Here is an 11,581-nt window from a genome sequence, read left to right on the forward strand (position 1 = left end):
GTACCACAAAGCAACACTCGACGTGCACACAGTGTACACACGCAGCCTTTAATTAAAATGCACTGCACTCACTAAAGCAATGGAGTTACATGTGTAGTTTACTGATCCTAGCAAAGATAGCACTTTTACTGTTTGATATTATATTGGTTTGAGTCCCTTAGTAACGTGGCAATTTCAGGGATGACACACAAATTAGCATCTCCCTGGGTTTTGCATTATTGGAGAAAATAATCTCTGTGGCAAACAAACGTTTACGGGTTTCTGAAATAAAAAGCTAATGTTGGGCTATAAAGGAACCACACAGCACGGTCACATGACTTCACGTCACCACCGCTAAGCTAAAGGAAGCTAATATTGGGCTATAAAGGAACCACAGCACGGTCACATGACTTCACGTCACCACCGCTAAGCTAAAGGTGGCTAATGTTGGGTTATAAAGGAACTACAGCACGGTCACATGACTTCACGTCACCACCGCTAAGCTAAAGGAGGCTAATGTTGGGCTATAAAGGAACTACAGCACGGTCACATGACTTCACGTCACCACCGCTAAGTTAAAGGAGACTAGTGTTGGGCTATAAAGGAACTACAGCACGGTCACATGACTTCACGTCACCACCGCTAAGTTAAAGGAGACTAGTGTTGGGCTATAAAGGAACTACAGCACGGTCACATGACTTCACGTCACCACCGCTAAGCTAAAGGTGGCTAATGTTAGGTTATAAAGGAACTACAGCACGGTCACATGACTTCACGTCACCACCGCTAAGCTAAAGGAGGCTAGTGTTGGGCTATAAAGGAACTACAGCACGGTCACATGACTTCACGTCACCACCGCTAAGTTAAAGGAGACTAGTGTTGGGCTATAAAGGAACTACAGCACGGTCACATGACTTCACGTCACCACCACTAAGCTAAAGGAGGCTAATGTTGGGCTATAAAGGAACTACAGCACGGTCACATGACTTCACGTCACCACCGCTAAGCTAAAGGAGGCTAATGTTGGGCTATAAAGGAACTACAGCACGGTCACATAACTTCACGTCGTATTTTATATCGTAGAACAAAACCTTAAAATCTCTTATTTCAGCCTAACAACTAAAGACGCATGCAGAAAACCATGACTTCCAGACCAGGCGACCGAAAGTGCTAAAATGCTGACTCATTTTGGGGTTATAGGGCTCATCATATCGTCTTCCTTAAAGCTAACTAGCCTGAAAAGCTAAATAAAGACTGATTCAGCCTGGTCTGCGAGGCTCATGAAAGCAGACCAGCTGAGGGTCGGGCAGTAAATATTTTCCTGCCAGTAATGTGCGTCACACAGCACTATCTAAAGGTTGCCAACATTAGCCGTTAGCTACCATCATTCAAGACCAAGTAAGGCTGCAGCAGAAGTGAGGCGGTTCAAATTTTATATCGGAGCAATCTTCCCCTTGAAAGTCAATAACTAATATCATTGACTGGTGACCCTTAACTCGAGACGTTTTTTTTATGTTTACCTACTTCCCTCAGCCGGTGTGCATTACGCCATATATTTATATTCCAGCTGGGCAAGAGCTGGCTATAAAAAACTAAAGTTCACATGTCTTCCAAAGGTGGTTGTAGGCTATAAATATATGGTGATGACCCACAAAGAGGGGTAAACAAGAGGGTTGGTGTGGGCCCAGTAGAGAGAGGGCAGTTAGCATGATGTCTGAGAGAAGGGGAGGTCCGGGTCAGGGGTGGTGTGAGGACAACAGCCGGGGAAATGAGCCTTTCCAAGCCAACATGTGCCCAGAAAGTAGGGCTGCGCGATGTTGGGAGAATATGAGATAAAGTTGTTGAATATCGCCGATATATTCACAGCGACAAATAATCAGATATTTACCTGTACTCATGGGCGTTCATTGAACACATTTGCCAGTTCACCAGTTGGGTATTTAGCGACGTATTTTACGTTAAAATCTCTTCAGCTCGTGTTAACCATAGACCTTATTGCAGGCTTCAAACCTAAGCCCGTATATTACTGTAACAGACTTATTTCAAGTTTCAGGACTCATTCCTGCATCTCTCTATAGGACGAAAACCATGTCCTTGCCTTTAGCTTACTCTCCCCAAGTGTCCGCCCGTAGAGAGCAGATCCACAGCATCTTGGATTTGTGATTGCTTCAAATTTAAAAGCAGTATGTTCGAGGTATTACATTTTGCATTCGTTAGGACACAGCCGTTCAGTTCAGCTCCAGACAAAGACAAAAAACTCACAACGAAAAAGAAGCCAAGGAACAGAAACAAAATCTGAGCATTTCCAAAATATTGTTCCCCCTCTCGAGTGTGATAAACGGTGTGTGCAGGACACGGCTGTTTACCGGAGCAGACAGGCTGCAGAGAAATATCCTGTTCTGTTTCACAAACACCTTGTAGAAAGAAAAAAGTCCGGACCACAAAAGAGGCTCTGTGCTCGATTTCACTTTAACGTTCTGGCCAGGACGTCTCCACCGGGAGAGAGAGGGAGCGACAGAAAGAGAAAACTGAGCTGTATTTGGTTAACAACTCTTCACGAACGTTGGGGGAAGAATGTGTGTGATTTGGATCTGTTTGTTTAGCATTAGGGTATCAAATATGGCGGGATTACTACATCACACATCTAAAGCCCAGTGAGAAGGAGAGAGTCTAGAAGTGGAACCGCGGTCGGTTGTACGTTGGGTTTTGGGTAACGTATCAAATGTATAACGCCGAGACCAAAGCACAGGGAACTAAATATGAGTCCCGTAAAGTGCCAGGGAGACTAAGCCTCAATCAACGGTGTCAGAAAAGTAAGACGGTAAAGAAATACGAGACCCGTCAGAAGTACACACAGTACACAAACTACTTTGAACTACTCACCCTTCAATATAGATCAACTAATTATCAACGAGTAGTCTTTCAATTCCTTTTGGCTTAGAAACTTTTTATGAAGTACTAATAGCTGATCAACTTAAACGTTATGCATTTTTTATGTTCAAATATTTGGACTTATCCATTACTTTTAGCCAACTATCTTAATCATTTTTTAACTGATTATCTCGACTGTTCTTCCATTACATGCAGCATCATTTATCAAACACTTTCCTTGAACTATTCAAATGTGGATCAATTAATGTTGGCTAACTATTTTCACTGTTTATTTATTGCTTTAAATGATAACTGATTATCTGTTACTTTTAATTATCTATTTCAAGGTTCTATCGACTACTGTTGGGTAGATTTATGAGTCTTTATCCGTCACTTTTTGCTAACTATTTACACAGATTATCCTTTTCTTTACTTTTAGTCAAGAAATATTTTTCAATGCTACTAGCTTATTTCCCCTGGCAAATACTCTATCCATTACTTTTAAATGACTCCATTACTTAAAGGTCCCGTGTCATGGCCATTTCTACTGATCATGATTCCATTGCTGAGGTCTACTAGAATAGATTTAGATTGTTCAATGTTCCAAACTCACATTGGTTTCTCATACAGCATCTCTGTATAGTCTGTGTATTCAATCTCTGTCCTACACGGCTTGTTGGAGCTCCGACCCCCCCTTCCCTATGAGCCCAGTGTGCTCCGATTGGTTGGGACGTTGCGAGGCTCATTGCTGCGAGTAGCAGACAGGTTTCCGGGTCGGCGATACAGCGAGAACAAGCAAAACTCATCCTGAGCACACAAAAAAACTCACAGCCGAAGTAAAAACAATAAGTGTGGCTTGATATTGAGTAAGAAAAAGGTTTATAAACGCTGTGAGAATGGGTCTGCAGAGAGCATTTCTCCACCATCCCAACTCGTCTATTACCAACCAGGGAACTCTATGCAAGTCAATGGGACTCCCTGTTAGTTAGCCAAGGGATCCTGGTGTGTGAGGGGCTCCGTGGATTGGTCCATTTGGGCCAATCCGGTCATTTGTTGTTGATTTGGGTGTTCACACGTTACAGAACCCAGGAAGCAAACAATGGAAAAAGAGAAATGTCCAACGAGGCGTTCTGGGGCAGCATAGACAGGTCTTCTCTGTGTTAGAGTTTTACTCGCTACAGGCATACTTGCCAACCTTGAGACCTCAGAAATCGGGGAGCATTTCAAAATGCAAAATGGGGGGGGGGGGGGGGGTGCTAGTGGATCGCCGGAGCTGTTAGATCAACATTATTAACATGCTTATATTGTAGTTCTAAGTGCAATGCCTTGCGGCCTGTAGCACCATCCTTGATGGAGCATATGTGTGGGCAGGAAAGGAGGGAGCAGAGAGTAGAGTAGTTATCGATTCTTGTTCTGTTCCCTGTGACTATCTGCCTCACCCTCTCAGACTTTCAGTTGCGCGCGCTACTAAAGAGACGTGTTACCATGGAAACCAAACAATGGTGTAGCTGTATTAAAGTTCGAGTGGAAACAGTCCTGAGTAAATCTGATTTTGTCAGAAATCGGGAGAAATGCGGGAGGAATATGACCCCAGGAGGAAACCGGGAGAGGGCAATGAAATCGGGAGTCTCCCGCGAAAATCGGGAGGGTTGACAAGTATGGCTACAAAACAAAAAACAGAACAAACTTCATAACACACAAGGGGACGGGTAATAACCAGAAAAGCATGACATGGGACCTTTAAGATTTTTGGAAATTATTTACTCAATTTCAATGAACACATAGTACTACTCAACAGTATTTCCATTTACTCCGGTAACGAAAGACATTGGTCAAACATGGTAATCAGTAATTTGTCAGCTTTTTGGCGGTGGAGTTTGATGAAAGACTGTGAAACATCAGCCAACTTTAGGTTACTGTTATTACCATAAGGATTTCCTAAAGCAGCTACAAGAACTGGGTGGTCTGAATCCATCTTCCTGTCTATTGTAGAATGTATGAAAAACCAAAAATGTTAACCTTGGAGTTATCACATTGTGTTGTTGTGCCTGTGTGCTGTGGACCAAAAACTACGGTGGCTCAAGGTATAGTGGGAATACTGGGACGATTCCTGACTCTCTTTCGGTCTGAATGGTGTCCCGTTCGGGTCCGTTTGACCAGCCGAAGGGGAAAGTAAACTAAGATTTAAAAAAAGAAGAAGCAGGGACTGGAGATGCTTTCAGGGCCAAAACCGCAGATAGACATCTAACCGCAGAATGGAGGCCAGATTGCTCCAATTCATCTGGAGTATTTTTCATCTGAGTGGCAGTAAAGCCCAATCCCCCGCCCCCCCACCTCCCGCCCACACACCCATTCCTCTCCTCCGTTAAGATTTACAGCTCTTAAATTGTTCGCCCTCTGCTTTTAATGGCCATCTCCAGATCATCATCAGCTCTTAAAATAAACACAGAGGCTTGGATTACCGTCGCTATCGCCGTTCCCCCGGAGCAGTGTGTGTGTGTGTGTGTGTGTGTGTGTGGTGTGTGTGTGTGTGTGTGTGTGTGTGTGTGTGTGTGTGTGTGTGTGTGTGTGTGTGTGTGTGTGTGTGTGTGTGTGTGTGTGTGTGTGTGTGTGTGTGTGTGTGTGTGTGTGTGTGTGTGTGTGTGTTAGGGCTGCATTTAAGTGGAGAAACAGACTCAAGCAGAAGCACGGTGGTCCCACGTCTGATAATACACCGGTCAAACTTTACCGCACAAAAGGCCAATAGCATTATTAGCTCCATGGCTGCGTCTCAGAGGGAAAGCAGGTAAGGAGTATAGCTTTTCAAAAGTCTAATTGTGATCATTAGCCCAGATCCACTCCTAATGTTTGTCTCATTTCACAAGTTGAATTGGTATAACTTAAAAATATAGGAACTAAGTTGTTCCGCCAAAGAACGGGGTCTCCGATGAAAATCTGCAGGGGTCTTCATCTACGCTCTCATTGTCCCACATGTCTCTGCTGTTCTTTAACTTCCTCAAAGCGAGCACTTAGTTTGAATATTGTACTGAAACTCTGAAACAGTAGCATGACAGTAATTATGGAAATTATCCAGTTGGTTGTGAGTTGATTAACGGTTAACGTGGCACCGTATCCTGGTCGTTACCGATGCGTTAGCTGCCTTCAAGCCGGAAAACGTTGTATGAACGAAGCACTGACTTTGACATTCTTAATATAAATATACAATTTTTGCAATTACTACACAAAGAAGGTGAATAAGTAGATAATTTGGAAAGTCCACTTAATGTGAAGGGTAAATTCATTCTTAATGAATTTAGTTTTTCTTTAAAATTAAGAGTTATAGTTTGTCTCAAAGCTCAAAAATGATTTTGAGTTGTCTTTTTACAGAGGAATTCAAGGTGTTATATCAAGGAGTCAAGGTAAAGGGCTATAAATAAAATCTAGTTTTAGCTAAATATGGACTCATGCAATCTAAGAGTCAAAATAATTGCATTTAGTCATTCTTCCCCACACAACACGAGACTAAAGGGACGCCCAGTTGGACAAATGGAGTCACGTTTAAAGACTCCATATATATTGTTATCATTGAAGTTCACCAGAGTGAAGTGTGTGAAGTATGTTTTTAGGTGTGTGTGTGTGTGTGTGTGTGTGTGTGTGTGTGTGTGTGTGTGTGTGTGTGTGTGTGTGTGTGTGTGTGTGTGTGTGTGTGTGTGTGTGTGTGTGTGTGTGTGTGTGTGTGTGTGTGTGTGTGTGTGTGTGTGTGTGTGTGTGTGTGTGTGTGTGTGTGTGTGTGTGTGTGTGTGTGTGTGTGTGTGTTGAGAGAGTGTATCATGTGTGCGGTAGAAGCAGGCCGAGCAACAACAAACACTGAGTGTCCCCGCTGCACCTGAACCCCACACCCCCACACACACACACCTGATGCCACCACATTAACAGCATGAGAATGAGCACTGATGGACCCAGCTGTGATTAGAGAAGGGGGGGTCAGAAGGTAAACAAACCCCCCCCACCCCCCCCCCCGCCCACTGGTCCTTGACTTGGTGCAATCTGTCACCACAATATTATTTGTTATTTTTATCTTATAGCGAAATAACTACACACAGTGATAAATACGTTAGTGTGTTTATTTGACCTCTATCTGAAGTGAACGACCACTTGATCACCATTCTCCATTTTGTGTTATAGAAATGAGAAAGAAGAAGACCTGAAGCAGGGAATACATGGCGGGGAAAGCTGTGCATTATATCTGAGCTGCCATCTTAACGTGTGCTTAGCGAATGAAAGGCCTGTATTCCCCCGGACTGAAGTAAGCCTGACAAAATGTGTGAATAACATTAAGGAGAGAAACGGCTCTGAATTACAGTTCGACATCTTCATATGTCGGAGTTGGTCGGCGTCCAACGACGAGTGTTTTATATCCAGAACAGTATATCAGCAGTATGAGAACATCTAATATCCTCCGTTTCCTCCGGGGAATACAAACCTCTGAAACTGAGATTTATCCAGCTGTAAAGTACACAGACTGACTGTATACTTAAGTAACATACTTATACAATACCTCAACAGCAGTGGTGTAAATTAACTAAGGAGATTTACTCAGAGGTACATGGTGTACTTCTACTCCACTACAGTTCAGAGGTACATGGTGTACTTCTACTCCACTACAGTTCAGAGGTACATGGTGTACTTCTACTCCACTACAGTTCAGAGGTACATGGTGTACTTCTCCTCCACTAAAGTTCAGAGGTACATGGTGTACTTCTACTCCACTACAGTTCAGAGGTACATGGTGTACTTCTACTCCACTACAGTTCAGAGGTACATGGTGTACTTTGACTCCACTACATGTATTAAAATACCTTCAGTTACTTCTCAGATGTGGATGAATGATGTGAAATATAATCAAGTGTTGAATCAGACTTTAGTTCCACCTGGAGTAAATCCACCAGCTACCCTGCAGTATACAAAGTCATTCAGACTAGCTGCACCTTTACCAGCTTTGAGAACACTTTCATGATCAATCATTATAAAACATATCATATATATTATTCTGAAATGGACCAATCAAACAATGACTACTTTGACTGTCTTTCACTATATTTTGATGAGAATACTTTTCTACTTTTACTTGAGGAACATTTTGAATGCAGGACTTTTACTGTAACAGAGTATTCCTACACTCTGGTACTTCTACTTTTACTCAAGTACAAGATCTGAGTACTTCTACTTTACTCAAGTACAAGATCTGAGTACTTCTACTTTTACTCAAGAACAAGATCTGAGTACTTCTACTTTTACTCAAGGACAAGATCTGAGTACTTCTACTTTTACTCAAGTACATGATCTGAGTACTTCTTCTTTACTCAAGTACAAGATCTGAGTACTTCTACTTTTACTCAAGTACAAGATCAGAGTACTTCTACTTTTACTCAAGTACAAGACCTGAGTACTTCTACTTTTACTCAAGTACAAGACCTGAGTACTTCTACTTTTAATCAAGTACAATATCTGAGTACTTCTACTTTTACTGAAGTACACAATCTGAGTACTTCTACTTTTACTCAAGTACAAGGTCTGAGTACTTCTACTTTTACTCAAGTACAAGATCTGAGTACTTCTACTTTTACTCAAGAACAAGATCTGAGTACTTCTACTTTTACTCAAGTACAAGATCTGAGTACTTCTACTTTTACTCAAGAACAAGATCTGAGTACTTCTACTTTTACTAAAGTACAATGTCTGAGTACTTCTACTTTTACTTAAGAACAAGATCTGAGTACTTCTACTTTTACTCAAGTACAATAACTGAGTACTTTTATTGACAGTTTTTCTACCATCTCAATGCTCTTCCTGTCTGATATGTGTGTGGGGAAACCCTGTATAGAGTGAAAGTGATCTGATTCCTCTGAGTGACGCTCACCCTGCCAACCAGGTCACACTCTCTGGATGTCACCCAGGAAAGGTAAGGTACACCGGGATGTGGCCATGGCAACACGTTGACCTATTAATGTGCCTTCAGGGTTTCAAAGCATTGATATACACCTGAACATCAGCAGGAGAGAACTCTTTAAAGTAGAGACACTACATACTGATATACACCTGAACATCAGCGGGAGAGGACTCTTTAAAGTAGAGACACTACATACTGATATACACCTGAACATCAGCGGGAGAGGACTCTTTAAAGTAGAGACACTACATACTGATATACACCTGAACATCAGCGGGAGAGGACTCTTTAAAGTAGAGACACTACATACTGATATACACCTGAACATCAGCAGGAGAGGACTCTTTAAAGTAGAGACACTACATACTGATGTACACCTGAACATCAGCAGGAGAGGACTCTTTAAAGTAGAGACACTACATACTGATATACACCTGAACATCAGCAGGAGAGGACTCTTTAAAGTAGAGACACTACATACTGATGTACACCTGAACATCAGCAGGAGAGGACTCTTTAAAGTAGAGACACTACATACTGATATACACCTGAACATCAGCAGCAGAGGACTCTTTAAAGTAGAGACACTACATACTGATATACACCTGAACATCAGCAGGAGAGGACTCTTTAAAGTAGAGACACTACATACTGATATACACCTGAACATCAGCAGGAGAGGACTCTTTAAAGTAGAGACACTACATACTGATATACACCTGAACATCAGCAGGAGAGACTCTTTAAAGTAGAGACACTACATACTGATATACAACTGAACATCAGCAGGAGAGGACTCTTTAAAGTAGAGACACTACATACTGATATACACAGCAGGAGAGGACTCTTTAAAGTAGAGACACTACATACTGATATACACCTGAACATCATCAGGAGAGGACTCTTTAAAGTAGAGACACTACATACTGATATACACCTGAACATCAGAAGGAGAGGACTCTTTAAAGCAGAGACACTACATACTGATATACACCTGAACATCAGCAGGAGAGGACTCTTTAAAGTAGAGACACTACATACTGATATACACCTGAACATCAGCAGGAGAGGACTCTTTAAAGTAGAGACACTACATACTGATATACACCTGAACATCAGCAGGAGAGGACTCTTTAAAGTAGAGACACTACATACTGATATACACCTGAACATCAGCAGGAGAGAACTCTTTAAAGTAGAGACACTACATACTGATATACATCTGAACGTCAGCAGGAGAGGACTCTTTAAAGTAGAGACACTACATACTGATATACACCTGAACATCAGCAGGAGAGGACTCTTTAAAGTAGAGACACTACATACTGATATACACCTGAACATCAGCAGGAGAGAACTCTTTAAATTCGTCCGCCTTTCTAGATACAGTAGCATCTCTCCAGCTTGTCTTCATGATATAAAACACATGAAGCTATAATATTGGACATGTGTTATTCTGAAAGATAAATCACAAACAAACTGTAATTTCATCAACTTCTTCCCTGGTAATCTCTTCCGTATCTCGATTGCTCACCAGGGAGCCAGAAATAAAACTCGGTGTTGTTTTCCCGTCCTTTGTGAAATGTATGCATCGCGGCTGCCAACAAGAATTCAAATGAGTCTGAATCTGAATCTGCTGACAGTCGACGGGAATAATGAGAACGTTGCCGTCCAAAAATCACGCCTTGTGAAACGGACCTGGCCGTGCATAAGAAAAGCAAACAGACGGAGAAAGAGAAGGTGTTTTTTTTTATATATATCTTTTTGAGCGAGAGCCCAGAGCCCGACGGAGAAAGTCCTCAGAAGGAAGAGACCTGAGAACTTTTTTAATCAATCATGAGACAAAGACAAGGGAAGGTAGAGCTGAGGGACGTCCAAATGAGCTGTGGTAGATTGGTGAAGAGATAGCAAGAAAAATGGCTGCATCTAAAATTCATCACTAGTAGATAATACATGTATTGCCAGCTGCCTGTAGTGCTGCGGATTATTGAAAATACCTCTAAATATTTAAAGAAATGGTTGAAATTGGGACATAAACTCCGTTGAGGTGTTGAAGAAGCAACCGAAAAAATCCAACATGGCGGCAATAATCAAAAAGGCCACCAATGATGGCTTGGAAATGTCATTTTTGCCCTAAAATCACTTTTTCTTGCCCTTTTTAAAAGATCTTGGTGTCAAATCATAAATTAAAAAACCAAATCCAGACTTCAGGAATCACTCAGAAGCTTCTTTTTGTCTACCCTATCAAAGCCATACAATCAAAGCAATCTCATATTTCCGGGGATTGGTGCTATTTTCCACTCTCCAAGGTAAAGTTCTTGCTTTTGAAAACAACTTGTGATTATTTCTTACCATTAATCGAAGGCGCTATTATTGAAAGAGCCTCAGAATACTTCGTTAAAGTTATTATTACCGTCACATCTTGAGTGTAGTAATGTGAAACGCGTGTTAACGAGGTGCTAATGCGACCATTTCAGTGTTAAATGTGGTCGTTATTAATATCCCCCCCCCCCCCTCTCCTCCCCAGTTAAGTGTAAGCTTTTATAAGTGGCGATAACGAGACACAGAAACACTCGCACACAATCAAATATCTAAACTAAGACAAGTTACTGATACAAGTTTCAAAAAGTGTCAAAATAACTACGGCTGTCAAATTGGAAAGAAAAAAGTAATTGTGATTTTTTTTATCTGATTTTGCAAAAGAGATATGATTCGAGGTATTAGAGGGAACGGCCATTTTGGAAACTTCATTCCCATTATCAAACATTGTTTCAATGCAGCTCCACAATACTTATGTTTATC

General features: G+C 41.7%; 1 protein-coding gene and 1 pseudogene across 2 annotated transcripts in view; both read right to left on the bottom strand.

Annotated features, from left to right (window-relative positions):
- Window positions 1-2,407, bottom strand: part of LOC307016522 (nuclear factor 1 X-type-like) — a 118,778-nt gene extending 116,371 nt beyond the window's left edge. Inside the window, exon 1 of the mRNA XM_079645646.1 lies at window positions 2,346-2,407. The gene's annotated coding sequence lies outside the window, so the exon portion shown is untranslated. The remainder of the gene's footprint in view (window positions 1-2,345) is intronic.
- LOC307014337 (nuclear factor 1 X-type-like) overlaps window positions 1-11,581 on the bottom strand; it is a 160,356-nt pseudogene that overhangs the window by 71,448 nt on the left and 77,327 nt on the right. The gene's annotated exons all lie outside the window — the stretch shown is intronic.

The sequence above is a fragment of the Notothenia rossii genome (genome assembly GCF_949606895.1).
Source record: "Notothenia rossii genome assembly, chromosome: 8".
In the NCBI taxonomy this organism is placed as follows: Eukaryota; Metazoa; Chordata; class Actinopteri; order Perciformes; family Nototheniidae; genus Notothenia; species Notothenia rossii.